Raw genomic sequence first — 15,061 nt, forward strand, 5'->3', positions numbered from 1 at the left:
CCCCCCCCCGTCCGTGTGACCGCAGCGGTGTGACCGTACCCATAAACATCTTCCATATGAGCACCCCATAATATAGTAATCCTCCATAAATATCGATATCTCCTTTGTGACCACCCCTCATATAGACATCCCTTATAAATACAGGCACCTCCCCATATAGGAACCCCCGTATAGGCACCCAGCGTCCCCTGAATTTTTCGCCTTATTTTTTTATTTATATAGAGAGAAATGCCCGTAATTTAAAAAAAACTGCAATTTTTCAAATTAAACCGCTCTAGAGAAAAAAGTAGAGAAATGTCGCAACTCCATACGAAATATTTCTATACATGTGGCAGTAGGTCGTATAGGATCAAACCTATAGGAATCGTATAGAAATAATTCCTATAATAAATATCCGTATAGAAATATCCGAATATCATATACGAAAATCCTATAGAAATTCTATACGCAATCCGCATGGAAAATTTCCCTTCAAAGCTACCAGAATATCTGGAAATAGTTCACATTTTGAAATTGAATTGTAGTTATTCAGAAATGCTTGAATAAAAAAAATAGCCAAAGTACTTGTATTTTTGATTGAATGAGCTATTCACAAGATTAATGGTAAAATTCGAAATCGACCTCTCGCCACGTACGTAACGTGGATTAGAAGTTAAAAAAGAAACAAAAAACATCAAATACTCATTCTCCATTGTTCTCCTTCGGAAAATTAAAACACCTATAATTGCCTATTGTTCATCCCTCCATATGGTTAATCAAGTTAATCAAGTATTATGTATTTTGCATTGTGACTAACCTGTTCTGTGTTTCGTCGACGCTGGTAGACAAGACAGTTGTTAATTGTTGACCGAGGCAACGGGGTTGCTCGCCCCGTCTCGGTGCTCACCGACCTTCGTACCTCGAAATGATGCCACTCTCCACGTATCTCACGTCCTTTAGTTTGTTATCGGTCAGCACCTCACTATCCGCACGTGCGCTCCCAGATGCCAATGTCTCCTGGGAATCCCTCGTCTCCACTTTCCCGGAGTCAACCTCCCCCGAATCGTTTGTCTGTGATTTACGCATAACAAGATTCCTGGAAAGACGATTAATTTGTTCAGCGGTGCGAGAGGACGTGCACAAAAAATTTTATTGATAAATCAAGTGAATTCAATCGGAAATCTATTGGATTTTGGCTCATTTTATTGAAGAATTCCGGAGCTTCTTGCGCGTTTTTTCATAGAAAATGTCCAACAGAAACGAGTTTATTTAAAAAGTTGGTAAAATGTCATGTTTTTATGCAATTTTATCTATTGAGATTGAGAAATTTTCTGTGGGATTTTGAATTTGGATTTTCTGTAGGAAACTGTAAAAATCCTCCAGTTTTTTGAATTAAATTTTTTCGTGAGTGTTTGAATTGATGACGGATATTTCCAGAGATTCGTAACTTTTTATTCTATTGATTTTTCACCAGCCTGAATGAACTTGCGAGGCACGCTAGGAGAGGAAATCCCCTGATGACTTATATTTTTCTTCAACCGATCGATATATCTGGTTAGCTCCCGTTCTATTTTGACGGACAAGATAATTGGGCTTGCATGAAAGTCGGAATCTCGTTAGGAAATGCGTGATCAGGCTTTCACTATTGTGGTATGTATTCGTGAAGAATAAATTGGCATTTGTGTATTAAAAAGAATCCCTTGTGTAATCTTTGAGGCACAGAAGAAAAACTGTTCGCTTAAACTTTTCGATAAAACTAATTTTTAGGACAAAGCAATTGGTTTTTATTTGAAGTAAATTCTGAATAAAATTTATAAAATTTTATCAACAATTTTTCAATGCAGTTGCACTCAATATGCGGATTATGCTGCACACTTTAGCGGAAATGTGTGACTCCCTCGAACATCCCCCGTCTGACATTATTTTCCCATCCGGGATGAAATTCAATCGAGATAAGGAGTCTCACGAGTGGTCTGGAATGCAAACGAAAACCAATGGAAATAGCAGATACGTACATGTAAGAATGGATGATTCTCAGATTTTTTTTCATAGGAAGGAGGATAATCTGGTGGATTGTGAAACACTCGATTGCTAAATCCGGATTTAGCATAGATAAGACTCGACCCGAGAGCTTCGCCACCCAGAATGTCTTCGGCATTGAAGGGAATAATCCAATACTTTCTCGTGTACTTGCAGTAAACCCGAGCCCCGATAGAGCCAATGGAGACATCAGATCATGAGATCACATTCAGCGAATTCTCCACCGACAAATTTAACATTTTTGGATAATGCATTATCGGGTGGATAAGGAATCTCCTATAACACTGCTGATTATCGTGAAATTTCAGATTTTGCCAGTCGAGAAGGCAAGAATTCCGCAATGCGATTGAATTTTTAATTAATTAAACATTTATTTCAATGGAACTGTGAAATAATGGAAATTTTCAAGAAGTGTACACGCAAGTTCAGCGAAATTTTTTTAACAGGTACTTGAAATTGACGAACTGAAAAATATCTGATTTCTTTAAATTTCGTTTTACTGAACTTCCGATTCATCTTGAAGATTTATTCCAACACAGAAGATCCACTTTATCCACAAAATTCTTGAGTGGATAAAGAATTTCCTATAACACTGCGGATAATCATGCAATTTTTTATTTTGCCAGCCGAGGAGATAAAAATTTCGCAATGTAATTGAATTTGAAATGAATTAAAAATTTATTTCAGTGGAACTGTAATGTGACTACAATTTCCGAGAAATATCCCCGCAATTCCAGGGACAAATTATCAACAGTAACTTGAAATTGCCAGACTTAAACGCCTCCATTTCCCTTTTTATGTAGCATAATATCTGATTTATTGAAATTTCATTTTACTGAACTTCCGATTCATTTTGAAGATTAATTCCAACACAGAAGATCCACTTTATCCACAAAATTCTTCAGTGGATAAAGAATTTCCTATAACACTGCGGATAATCATGAAATTTCTAATTTTGCCAGCCGAGGAGACAAAAATTTTGCAATGTAATTGAATTTTAAATTAATTAAAAATTTATTTTAGTGGAACTGTAATGTGACTAAAATTTCCGAGAAATATCCCCGCAATTTCAGCGAAAAAATTTCAAAAGTAACTTAAAATTGCCAAACTTAAAAGCCTCTATATCCCTTTTTATGTAGCATAGTATCTGATTTATCCAAATTTCCTATTACTAAACCTCCGATTCATCATGAAGATTCATTTCAACATAGAAGATCCATTCATTCCACAGAATTGGATAAGGAATCCACCCTTTTCATGTTGAAGCTACATCTCCACAGTAAAGAAAAAAAAAATTATTTTACTAAATCTCCACTTCATTTTGAACATTAATTCCAACACGGAAGATCCACTTGTTCTATAAAATTCTTGATCGACACATTCAATGCCGCCCCGACAAATTTACCATTTTTAAATAATCCATAATCGTATAAACAAGAAGTCTCCAATAATATTGCTGATAATTTCCGTCTCGCATATACAGAAAACGTCGAAACCAATTTCCCCATTTTCAATTGTCCCCCTTTACGAAACAATGATCACGTATTTCCATGGTACATCCCAATAACGGTAATTCCTGTAATGCAATACCCGAGCCCAGGTGCTGGGTAAAACTTGAAGTAGACAGGTCTGCAGAAAGGTCCACAGAGTGACCAGCGGTAGTGTCGGAGAATTTGAGCATTGATCGAATGCTGGGCCGTCGTAATACCCTAATGTGCTATCAGCGAAACGCAGGGGAGAGCACGAGCCGTGAATTCACAATTCAATGCCCTCTTCTCTTTGCCCCTCAGTCACCCCAGTTTTACCTCACAACGGGAGGTTTCGTGCATCGGTTTTACTGTGCCAGTGAATCGTGCCTATCGCTGGCTTTCCATTCCACGTTAAACGATGACTCCACGGCTGAAAGCTACGTTATTGCTGGTTTTATTTATTTAGTTTGCATGGGGATTTTACGTTTTAGGCGGGGGGATAATTGTCTATCGATCGATCGTGAAAGAAAGCAAAAACCAACGTGTTTTTTCAACTTCCCGGCAGGGAAAATATTGTAATGACCTCGAAAATCAAAAATCGATTTTTCATCAAATCTCCATGTTTCAAGGTCTTTTCGATGTTCCTAGACAATTTTAAACAAAATGTCTGTCTGTGTGTGTGTGTGTGTGTGTGTTACTAGGTATGTACGTGGTCAAAATTTTGGTTAACAATTTCTTGTGAACGAATTGTCCGATTTGACTTTTTTTTTTTTTCAATCGATAGGTTTTCATTCAACTTAGAGCGGATTAGATTTTGGCTGATATCTGTTTAGTGGTTTTTGAGTTTTCCCGGAAAGAAAATTTCAAAATGACAAAAAAGCAACGAACACTTTCTTAATCTCATGAAAATCACATATAGAATGATTATAATGAAGAAAATTTCATACTTCTCTTCGATTCCTTCCAAAAATTGCCATTTTTCGATCAATAAATGAGAAATTAAAAAAATCCAATTGGAATCCATCGTAATCGACTGGCGCCTCTACTACCAATTAGTATTGGTCACTAACTCATCTGGAGTTAGTTGCTAAGAAAGTGTGTTGTTTTTCCAAATTTCTCATTATTTATATCACTCCGATGTTAATATTAACTCTCAATACTAGAAATCTTATCGTATTTCGAGTTAAGAGAAATATTATATGAAAACAAATGCTGAGATCAGTGGTGTACTTCGTCTCATGAAAATGCGACACATTTCTCATGAACGCGACATCTTTTGATTGACCAAGTTTTTGCGTCTACTTCCGGCATGTACACCAACTGTGCCGAACCGGCGTGTGCTTTGATAAAATTATCAAGTGAGAACTGTGTTTACCAAAATGTCGCGTGAGTATGACTTTACGAGCAGTGCGGAAATCGATGCTTTCTTCCCTGGCAATGAAATGATGTAAGTATAGTTATGAATCATATAATTAAAAACAAGTAATTAAAAACAAGGGTTTCTCATGAACAAATAAACAGAGTATTGAGAGTTGAAAAGGATTCTTTTAGTCAAAATGGGAGGAATAATAATATCGGGAAGTTGTTGGTGCGACCCGTCCGACGGGTCAGACCCACATGAATACATCCGCTACCAACCCACCCGCAATGGGAGCGAGCGCAGCGAGCGACCAACAGCTCAATCCACTAGTTAATATTATAATGCCCCCTCCCCCCAGGAGATCCTTATGAATTCAAGGATTGACACTGAATTCGATTATAAAATCTCATGTTTCAATTAAAATTCGATGCAATCCCAAATTTTTGAGCTGCAGGAAGACGAAAATTCCTCTATTTTATTTGAATATTCACTCCCAAATTACACTGAATCAATCAATTGATGGTTGAAGAATATATTAACCTGAGTTTCCCTGATTTTCATAATTTTTTTGAGAAAAATTAAAATGAAATTTAAAGTTTTCAATTTATAAAATTTCGAAGATGAAGTGAAATTCTCTGAAAATGAAGAATAGGTCCTTGAAGGCAAGCAACAACCTATTTGTTTTTTTATATCATGGTGGAGGACTCACCCCCCAAATGGTCCTCATGAACTGAATAATTAACACTGAATTCGATTTGGAGAGGAGAAATCATGAAATTTCATGTTTACATTAAAATTCAATGAAATTCCAATTTTTTGTACTGCAGGAAGACGAAAATTCTCCAATTTACGTTAATACTCAGTCCTAAATTACACTGAATTATCAATCAATTGATAATTCAAGAATATATTAACCGGAGCTTCCCTGATTTTTATCATTTCTCAGAAAAAAATTGAAGTAAAATTTAAAGTTTTTTATTTCTAAAATTTTTGAGATGAAGTGAAATTCCGTGAAAATAAATAATATTCCTTGAAGGAAAGCAACAATCAATTTTTTTTACCTTACGGCGGGGGAAGGGGGCGGGGCAGGGATAAACCTGAATTTTCCTGATTTTAATCATTTTTCAGAGAAAACTGGAAATAAAATTTAAAGTTTCCAATTTCTAAAATTTCTGAGATGAGCTAAAATTCCCGGAAAATAAATAATACTTCCTCGACCACTGAAACATATTTTCCTCCGTGAAATCCAGGTCAATGTAATCAATGGATTTTTTTATTCCCTATTACCCACTGAAATGGAAAATCTTATCAACTGTTTTTTTTCACAACAAGGGGTCAGAATGCTTTCATGATACACTCAGAAGTGATTTTCGATGTTCATAGGCTTCGACGGTTGCCCCTAAATCTTCCCCACAATCTTCACCATCTATACCGGAGTCCATATGATGCTTATCTAAGACACGATTTCCCACTTTTCAAGCAACACCCCTGGTATCGCTCTCTTCAATCCCCGATTGTGAAGATATTTCTCTCCATTTCCGCATGACAATGTGAAATTGTTAAGTTTTAACTCCCATAAATTTATCGAAATATTGAGAAACTGATCTCAATCGACAAAGTAATCCACACGGAAACTCGAAATTACATCCCATTCCGCACTGGCATGATTGATGATTGTCCATTTGACATTGATCATCTTTGAATTAGGAATCCACGTGTCAAGGAATGATTCATCACATCTCCAATTCCAATTAAAGTAGAATTTGATGAACATCTTCGTTGAGAACTGTGACGCCCTCGCTCTCTGTATCACTATTGTTATTTCACTTGCCGTTTCTTCATCCCTTCCTCACTGATGAGAACTCATGACTCGCGATATTTCCATCACTCCACTTCAGACTCTGCCCCGAGAATATTTCTTTTACTTCTCGTCCCACTTTGGTTAATTACTTAAGTGATATTTCAAAAGTTCAAGCTATTCTTTGATGCTATTCTTCAGTGGTGAAGTGTTGGACAGGAGCCGTATCGATTTTGCTGTACTTTGTCAACCTACATTTCATGCCTCATATCGTTGGGGCTTACATATGGGCGTTATCACAGTTGAGGAGTGCAATGAGATTCAACTTTATCTCCATTAGATTACCAAATAACGAAAACTATATAGTACACTGATATCACTGACTCAACCCCGAAATATCATTTTTGACCTCACATTAGATGAAAAAAAAAAGTTGTCTGAATTTCGCTCTATTTTCATTTTTTCCTACCGTTCCATTTTGCCCCGCCGTTCCATTTTGCCCCACTCTCCCCTATTCACCAGCAAGTTTCAGTTTTTTATTAATTTTGAATAATTTAAAAATTGACTTATACCGTTTTACCATTTCGCTACTGAATTCTAGTACGAGTACTGGAAAAAATTGCAATCCACCGGCTGTGAAAAATTCTAGTGCTGTTAAGGTTAAATTTCTTGATATTTCTGGTAAAAGTTCTGGGGATTTCTGTGAAATTTTTGGGGATTTTCTGTGACTTTTTTTTCCGGCACTAGAATTTTTTCCTGGCCGTCACGTTGTGCCTCTTTTCCCGTGCTAGCACTAGAATTTTTCTAAAAAATTTCTCTCCGTGTGGGCTCATTTGAGAATCAGGAACATTTAAAAAAAGAGCAAAAATACTCCTTTGAAACCCCTTTTTTTATCTGTTCCCTTTCCTCATTTCTTTGCGCCAAGTCTCACGTCCCCTTCGCCGTCGTACGATTTCTTGACATGAAGTTTACACCAATTCTCATCTGTCAGGACTGGCCGTTTGAGACAATGTCCGGGATCCTTTCAACCAAAAATAATTGTTCCCTTTCGGAAACATTATTTTCGCTTTGAGATATTGTCCTCCATCTGTGGAACAAGAGACATTGACTCCTCGCCCGAACCCATCTTATTTGCCCAAGATCTCGCATACACGATTACATTCTCCATTTCAGAGTATGCGCGAGTATGCGCGAACTTTAATGCTCCAGGGTGAAGGTTCATGTAGTACGGTAGTTCAGTAGTTACATAGTTCACGAAGTTGCTCCCAGATTTGTTAATTACACTGAACTTTCGTTTTCGTCACCGCGACATTACGAAGAATGTCGCGGAACACCCGGCTAAAAAATTCGATTTTTGCGAAAGTCGACTTTCCCCCGAGAAAAACGGAAAATCTGACCTTTTGAAAATTTGCAAAAAAAAACTTTTTCAGTTTTCAGTTTTTCCACTTACTTTTGAGAGTTCTGAATAGCCCGTCGCTTTAATAGTTGGAATCAACGTTCACTCGGCTAAAAAATTCAGTTTTGGCGAAAGTCGACTTTCCCCGCGGAAAAATCCAAGATCTGACACTTTGGCTCCGGGTGAAAATAATTTTTTTTCAGTTTTCACTTTTTCCACATACTTTTTCCACTTACTTTTGAGAGTTCTAAATAGCCCGTCGCTTAAATAGTTGGAATCAACGTTCACTCGGCTAAAACATTCAATTTTGGCGGGAGTCGACTTTCCCCCGAAAGTCTTCTTCCTTTTTTTCAGTAAATCATTATAATTAAAAACTGGGAAAAACAGGACTATGTAAAAATTAAATGTATATATTATATGTATTTTGGTAATTTTTTTTGATTTTTTTGCATTTTTTTAGCAGAATAAACCAAATTGTTTGAATGCTCTAAATAATAGTACATTAGAGTACAAGGGCACAAATTTCGTTTTCGACGAATGTGAATTTTACAGGCCGAGCCGAAGGGGAAGTCTGTATTCACATTCGTTGAAAACGAAGTTTATGCCCGAGTGGTCTATACTATTTTATGCCACATCCTGCAGAAGTCGAGTTTGAAGCACGCTGCGCGAAGCAGCGTGCATAAAAAAAAACTGTGGAAACAAAAACAATTACGAGTACTTTTTGAATTCGTAATCAGAACTCACACCCTGGCTCCATCATTGACGAATGTTAACGAGCGACAATATTCTCTCTTTATCAACCATTAAATGTCGACCCAATTATTTTACTAAAACATTTACTAAACGAGAGATTTATTTGATATTCTCCCATTTTCTTCAGTCACTTCTCACCATAAAAATCAAAAAGCTATAATTTTCCCAATTTCACCTGTTCAATAATTACCGAGAATTTTGCGATTCGCATAAAACAATTTTCCCGGTGGCTTTCAATTTGACTTCATCAACTAGTCAATAAACCATGTCCCCATAAACTGATAATTCCATACGAGTTTATGCCCCAAGCAGCGACATTGTCATCACAGGAACCTCAAATTTGCGGGAATCACCAGCACGACTGCCCGATATAAAGCTTTCACTCACCCCCACCGACCTGTCAAACGCACTCCTCCAGTGGCCATCAAACTAGCCAATATTTCGAGCTGAATTTCCACTCCCGTCTTTTTTAATCCCCCCGACAAACACAAAGAATCTGTAATCCTGTTCGTATCACTCATGTGATCGAAAAATACAGCTGACAACAATAAATTGAAATTGATGGATCATAAAGACTGGAGCCAATGTCGACGAGGAATATCCAGATAAAATGGAATAATTAATTGCTTGGGTGAATGCACAACGCTGAAATGAAACCCAAAAGACGAGTTTTTATTTCAATCGCTCTGTGATATTGATGAAGCCTCAAAATTTTCCATTAACGCATCTGCGCTGAATGGAACAAGTTAAATAATGAACCGAATGGAAAGATTTCAGTATGAATTTCCATCTCTATTTTTTAATCCCCTCGACAAACGAAGAATCTGTAATCCTGTTCATATCAGTCATGTCATCGAAAAATACAACTGACAACAATCAATGGGACATGACGATTGCCCTATTAATTCTAGTAGAATAGAATAAATTCATTTCTGGTGAATGAAAGATTAAAATGAAATCCAAAAACGACATGAAGCCAAATTAATTCGGTAGCGAAGTGGTACTGTACTTTTGGATATTTTCAGTTTCTAAACTTTTGAACTAAACTTTTCAAATAGCATGGAAAAAATTTGAAAAAATTCATACCCAGTCAGTATTATCTAAATTAAATTTCGCCAAATATTGATATTTATTCAAACATTTCCCTCTTATATATAAATAATAAAACTTGTTCGCAAAACGCTGGATTATTTTTTATGAGATGTCAAAAAAATTCTTGATTTTATCACATCTAATGAAAAAAAAATCAGATTTCAATCTTTGATGACAAAGGAAGTATTGATGTTCACATAAGACACTGGGTTAAATCCTGATTTTGAAACATTTCTTCTTTAAAAAACCAAAACGATAATTAAATTGAGAACAAAATTAGAATTCCGAATCTAATCGAGCTTTCTGCAATTTTTTTGCAGTTTTCAATAATCTTTGAAGTTACCATAAGAGTAGAGCTACTTTAAGTCGACTTATCTCCCAGTTTAGTTTTTGAGGAATATTTCCGAATCTAAGGGAGATAGGCGAATTTTCGTAATTACATTTATTGTAGCACTCAAGCGGCTCTACAAAAAAGGTGATAACAACAATTTTACTATCTCCCTTAGATTCCGAGATAGTCAAAATTGACTTGTACCGTTTTACCACTTCGCTACTGAATTGTTCATGCAAATTCGCGAGATGGAGATGAATAGGCTTTAGGGCCAACCCCCACTATCCAACATTTCGATATGAATTTCCACCCCATCTTTTTAATCCTCCCAAAAAACACAAAGAATTTGTAATCCTGTGCATATCACTCATGCAATGGAAAAGTACAGCTCAACAATCGATGGAAATTAATGGAACATAGCTCTATTGATTATTAAAATGTAGAATAAATTCATTGTGTGGTGAATGCATAGATTGAAATGAAAATTCAAAAGCGACTTTTTTTTATTTTAATCGTTTTGTGATACTGATAAAAGTCGGAAGCCCCAGGATTTTCCATTAATGCATCTCCATTGAATGAAACAAATTCAATAATGAAATCGAATTAATTGTTCGTGCAAATGTACAAGATGGAAATAAAATAGAAATAGGGCATATCAATAGTAATAGACGTACATTTTAATATGAAATGTATGTAAATAGAATAAATTCATAGACGGAGCGAAATATTCAGTAAAAATTACGGAACAATTCACGTAATCCGCAATGGAGAATCGTTTTCCGGCAATTTTTATAGGAATGGAAGAGAAGAAATCTGAAACGTTTAGTGAATTTTCAGGTTCATCACCGAACAAAGTACGAAATTGTCATGTAATTTTTCCCGAAGAAGTAAAATCTTACAGAAACTTGCCGACTTATTGTGCCTCCAAAATCAAAAATTCTTGAACGTTCAACAATTTTTATGAAGCTGGTGAGTTATTTCTACGTTCCGTTCCGTAAAATTTCTCAATCGTTAGGGAAAAATTACGGAACGACTTGTTCCCAGAGCGGTGAGTCATCAGACGGATGGTTAATTTTTACGGAACAAATCGTAGAATTTACGTGGCGATTCGTACAATTTCAGTTCCGGCTCACACTTTTTATTGAATTTTACTTCGCTCGCGGACTACGATTTGAAAAGTAATTTTTAGGTTTTTTTCTGGTAATTTTTATTGCATTTTTCTCTCCGTGTACTTCAGTGAATTTGAAGACTAAAATAAAATTACAAAAACTTCATTTCAGATAAATTTCCACCTCCATCTTCACAATCCCCCGACATGTTCGTATCCCTCATGGAACATAACGACTGAATCCTATTATCGATGAGGCGTAGCCAACTCTATTGATTTTTAATTCACCAACAAACGCCTGCATTGATACGTCAAATCTCACCGACTGCATACATCCAATATCTTCCACACCAGTATTTACCCTCGTTTTCATTTCAGCCTCGTGAGCACACAAAACTGCTCTACCCCGTATCAACAGAAAAAGCCCTTTATGAGTCCTCGCGGAGGGAAAAAAGTTCCGGCAAGTTGAGGAAAAAAATTTAATAGATTTAGAAACCTCATCGTCTCAACAATTTTCTTGATTCAATGCTTTCTCTTTTTTTATTTTCACAGATTCATTAAAGTTTTTCTCATTTTTACAATTTCGTCGAAATCAATAGCAGAATGAATCTGACGTCACACAGTACATTTCCGCGTTGCGTGTCCCTTAAAAAAATATTCAAATTATTTTTCTAGAAAAAAAAAATAGAATTTTGAATAATTTTGTTGCAGAACAAAAAATCAAATTATTTTTTCTCCAACTTTACAATCCTTTCCCGATTCAATTTTCTTTCCCTTCAAAAATAATTCTCAATTTGGTTGTCTAAAATTGAAAAACGGTTTCTTCTGCAGAAAAAAAAAGTAAAAACTCAAGAACCTGGAATTGCTGGAATCTAGAAAATTTTCCGATTCACACTAAAATTTTCTATTATTATATTTTACTGAAAAGAATTATTGTCAATTTCAAATAATTGATTTTTTAGTTTTTATAATTATTATATTTTATTATCATATCATGGCAATGGTCCCTTCTGAATCCGTATAGATTAGAACTAACAGCCAAACTGAGATCATTGGAATATTTTTTTCCGTATTGGACTTTCCAGTTTATGGTGGCAACCGACTCCGAAGCTCTCACAGCGATAGACAAATTCTCTACAAAATGTAAGCTCCACATATAAAAGGCGAAATATATTATAAAAAAACAGCGCAAAAAGAGAATGTACGACACCCTAATGTAATGTAAATAACCCTATTATGGGTTATATACTATAAACCAATAAATTTTTTTATTATTATTATTACTATTATTATTATTCGCATTAGTATTATTACAGATATATGTACCCTACTAATATTAAAACAAATAATATTAGAAACTATTATTATATTTTATTGATCTAGAAAATTTTTCCGATTCGAACTAAAATTTTCTATCCATTATTATATTTTACTGAAAAGAATTATTGTCATTTCAAATAATTGATTTTTCAGTTTTTATAATTATCATATTTTATTATCATACTATGGCAACCGTCTCCGAAGCTCTCACAGCGATAGACAAATTCCTCACAAAATGTATTATAAAAAAAACAGTGTAAAAAGAAAATGTACGACACCCTAATGTAATGTAAATAACCGTGTTATGGGTTCTATACTATGAACCAATTTAAAAAATTTTCATTATCATTACTATTATTATTATTATTATTATTATTATTATTATTATTATTATTGCAGGTATATGTATCCTACTAATATTAAAACAAATAATATTGAAAACTATTATTATCTTCTACTGATTATTTCAAAATTTTATTTCGAATCGGAAAAATTTTCTTTGTGCTCTGCCCAGAGGGAGACACTGCCACTCGCATACATCAACCGTTGTTGTTGCCTATGAGGAGTATCTACGGGGTAGAGTGAGAGAGAGAGAGAGACACCGCACCCACGAGTGATTTTCCCATGGACCTGTACTGGAAAAGAGGTGGATTGGTGGCCATGCGTCATGCAGGTTCGCGCGAAATTGAATACGATGCAGTGGAAATAAATCATCGCAGTGGGGAAAAGAGAAGACTGATACATTCGAAAGAAGAACGATATCGTAACGAACCAACGAGCAAACCCGATTTCAATTCGAAGATGGATTTACACATGGAGAGATACAAATACCGGGAACCAATCCACGACGGGGATAACTCATCACTACGGTTAACGATGGGGATGCAAATACCTGGGGGACGAGCGTTTTGGAGTAATGGAATCAATCCAATTATTTTTGGGGCTGGTATTCATGTCGGTAATTGGATATCATATTCTTCATTTTCTGCGGTTCAATAGACCTTTTTTCGGGGGCTCTGGGGCCGCTGCGGTGGGATAATTGTCTGGTAATCACTGGGGATCGAGTTGGTAATTGGAGGGTTCATTTGAATTCCACTGATTTTCGATAGTTGTTAAATTCGTTGATTAAAATAAAGAGAGATTTGGGGGATAAACAGGATCAAGGTTAAATCCTAATGCACGGAGAGAAATATTCAATAGAAATTACGTATCTTTTCCGGAATTTCGGAGCGAAATGTGGTTGAAGGAAATTTTACGGAACTGTCACGGAATTTTTCCGAAGCGTTCCGTAATTTTTATCTGAAACGAGACCGAACACGCGCTACAGCGCGCTGCAATTGTAACAATCATAATTGAAAATCTCAAAATTAAATTAATAATCATGAATTAAATTTGCCGCCTCAGACGACTGGAGCCAATAAGGAATAAGCGTGACAGACTTGCGAAATATCGATAGTTATCGACTTTAAGTGTATGTTCTCTTTAGAGTAGGAATCTCCTGTGAAAAATTACGATACCGTCACACGGAGAGAAATTTTTTAGAGAAATTCTAGTACGAGTACTGGAAAAAATCACAATCTACGGGCTGTGAAAAATTCTAGTGCTGTTAAGGATGTTCGACACCCTTTTAACCAAAATTGACGTTGTTTTCATTTTTCTGGAAAATTATCGATGGGAGTGACGTGAAAAAATATAACGATTTTGTGGTTTGTCATTCTTTAATGGCTCACGAAGTTGCGTAATGGTGCGATAATTTTCATGCGTTTTTTCTAGTTTTGTGATTCTTTTTAAAAGTTTAGAGAAAACACAGGAAAATGTTCGCACCACCTTAAAATTTCGTCAGTCATTAAATAATGACAAAACGCAAAAACGTTATATTTTTTCACGTCAATTCCATCATAAGTTTGTCAGAAAAATTAAAAAAACGTGAATTTTGGCAGAAAGGGTGTAGAACATCCTTAAGGTAAAATTTCTTGGTGTTTCTGGTAAATATTCTGGGGATTTCTGTGAAATTGTCCCCAATAAAATTTCTAGTGCCGGCACTGGATTTTTTCCTGGCCGTCACTTTGCGCCTCTTTTCCCGTGCTAGCACTAGAATTTTTCTAAAAACTTTCTCTCCGTGTATATAACTTATTCGATTGCGATATTTTCTATAGAATTTCCTCGGCCCACATTTTCAAAGTTTTTTTGTTTAATTTTCTTGATGAGAAGAAAAGAAAAATAGAATGAAAAAAACTTGGAAAATCTGAAGAGCATAAGTTATATAGAAAAATCAAATTCTATTCACTTTTTCTATTGAACATTTCAATAGAAATCCAACGGAATTTTGTAACGAATTCGCCAGGTTTTTGTATTAAATTTTTTCGTGCGTGACTTTTTAAATTATTTTCTCTCGTATAGCCTTTCGGGTTTTTA

The 15,061-nt window shown here is 35.5% G+C and overlaps 1 protein-coding gene across 4 annotated transcripts in view; it reads right to left on the reverse strand.

The window, feature by feature from the left end:
- LOC107041397 (inactive rhomboid protein 1) overlaps nt 1-841 on the reverse strand; it is a 32,172-nt gene extending 31,331 nt beyond the window's left edge. For all 4 annotated transcript variants that reach the window (XM_029126328.1, XM_015261939.2, XM_015261936.1 and 1 more), the window contains exon 1: nt 797-841. The gene's annotated coding sequence lies outside the window, so the exon portion shown is untranslated. The remainder of the gene's footprint in view (nt 1-796) is intronic.
- Between the last annotated feature and the right edge of the window lie 14,220 nt (nt 842-15,061).

This window comes from Diachasma alloeum, unplaced genomic scaffold (genome assembly GCF_001412515.2).
Source record: "Diachasma alloeum isolate Michigan unplaced genomic scaffold, Dall2.0 Dall_scaffold_00364, whole genome shotgun sequence".
Classification (NCBI taxonomy): domain Eukaryota; kingdom Metazoa; phylum Arthropoda; class Insecta; order Hymenoptera; family Braconidae; genus Diachasma; species Diachasma alloeum.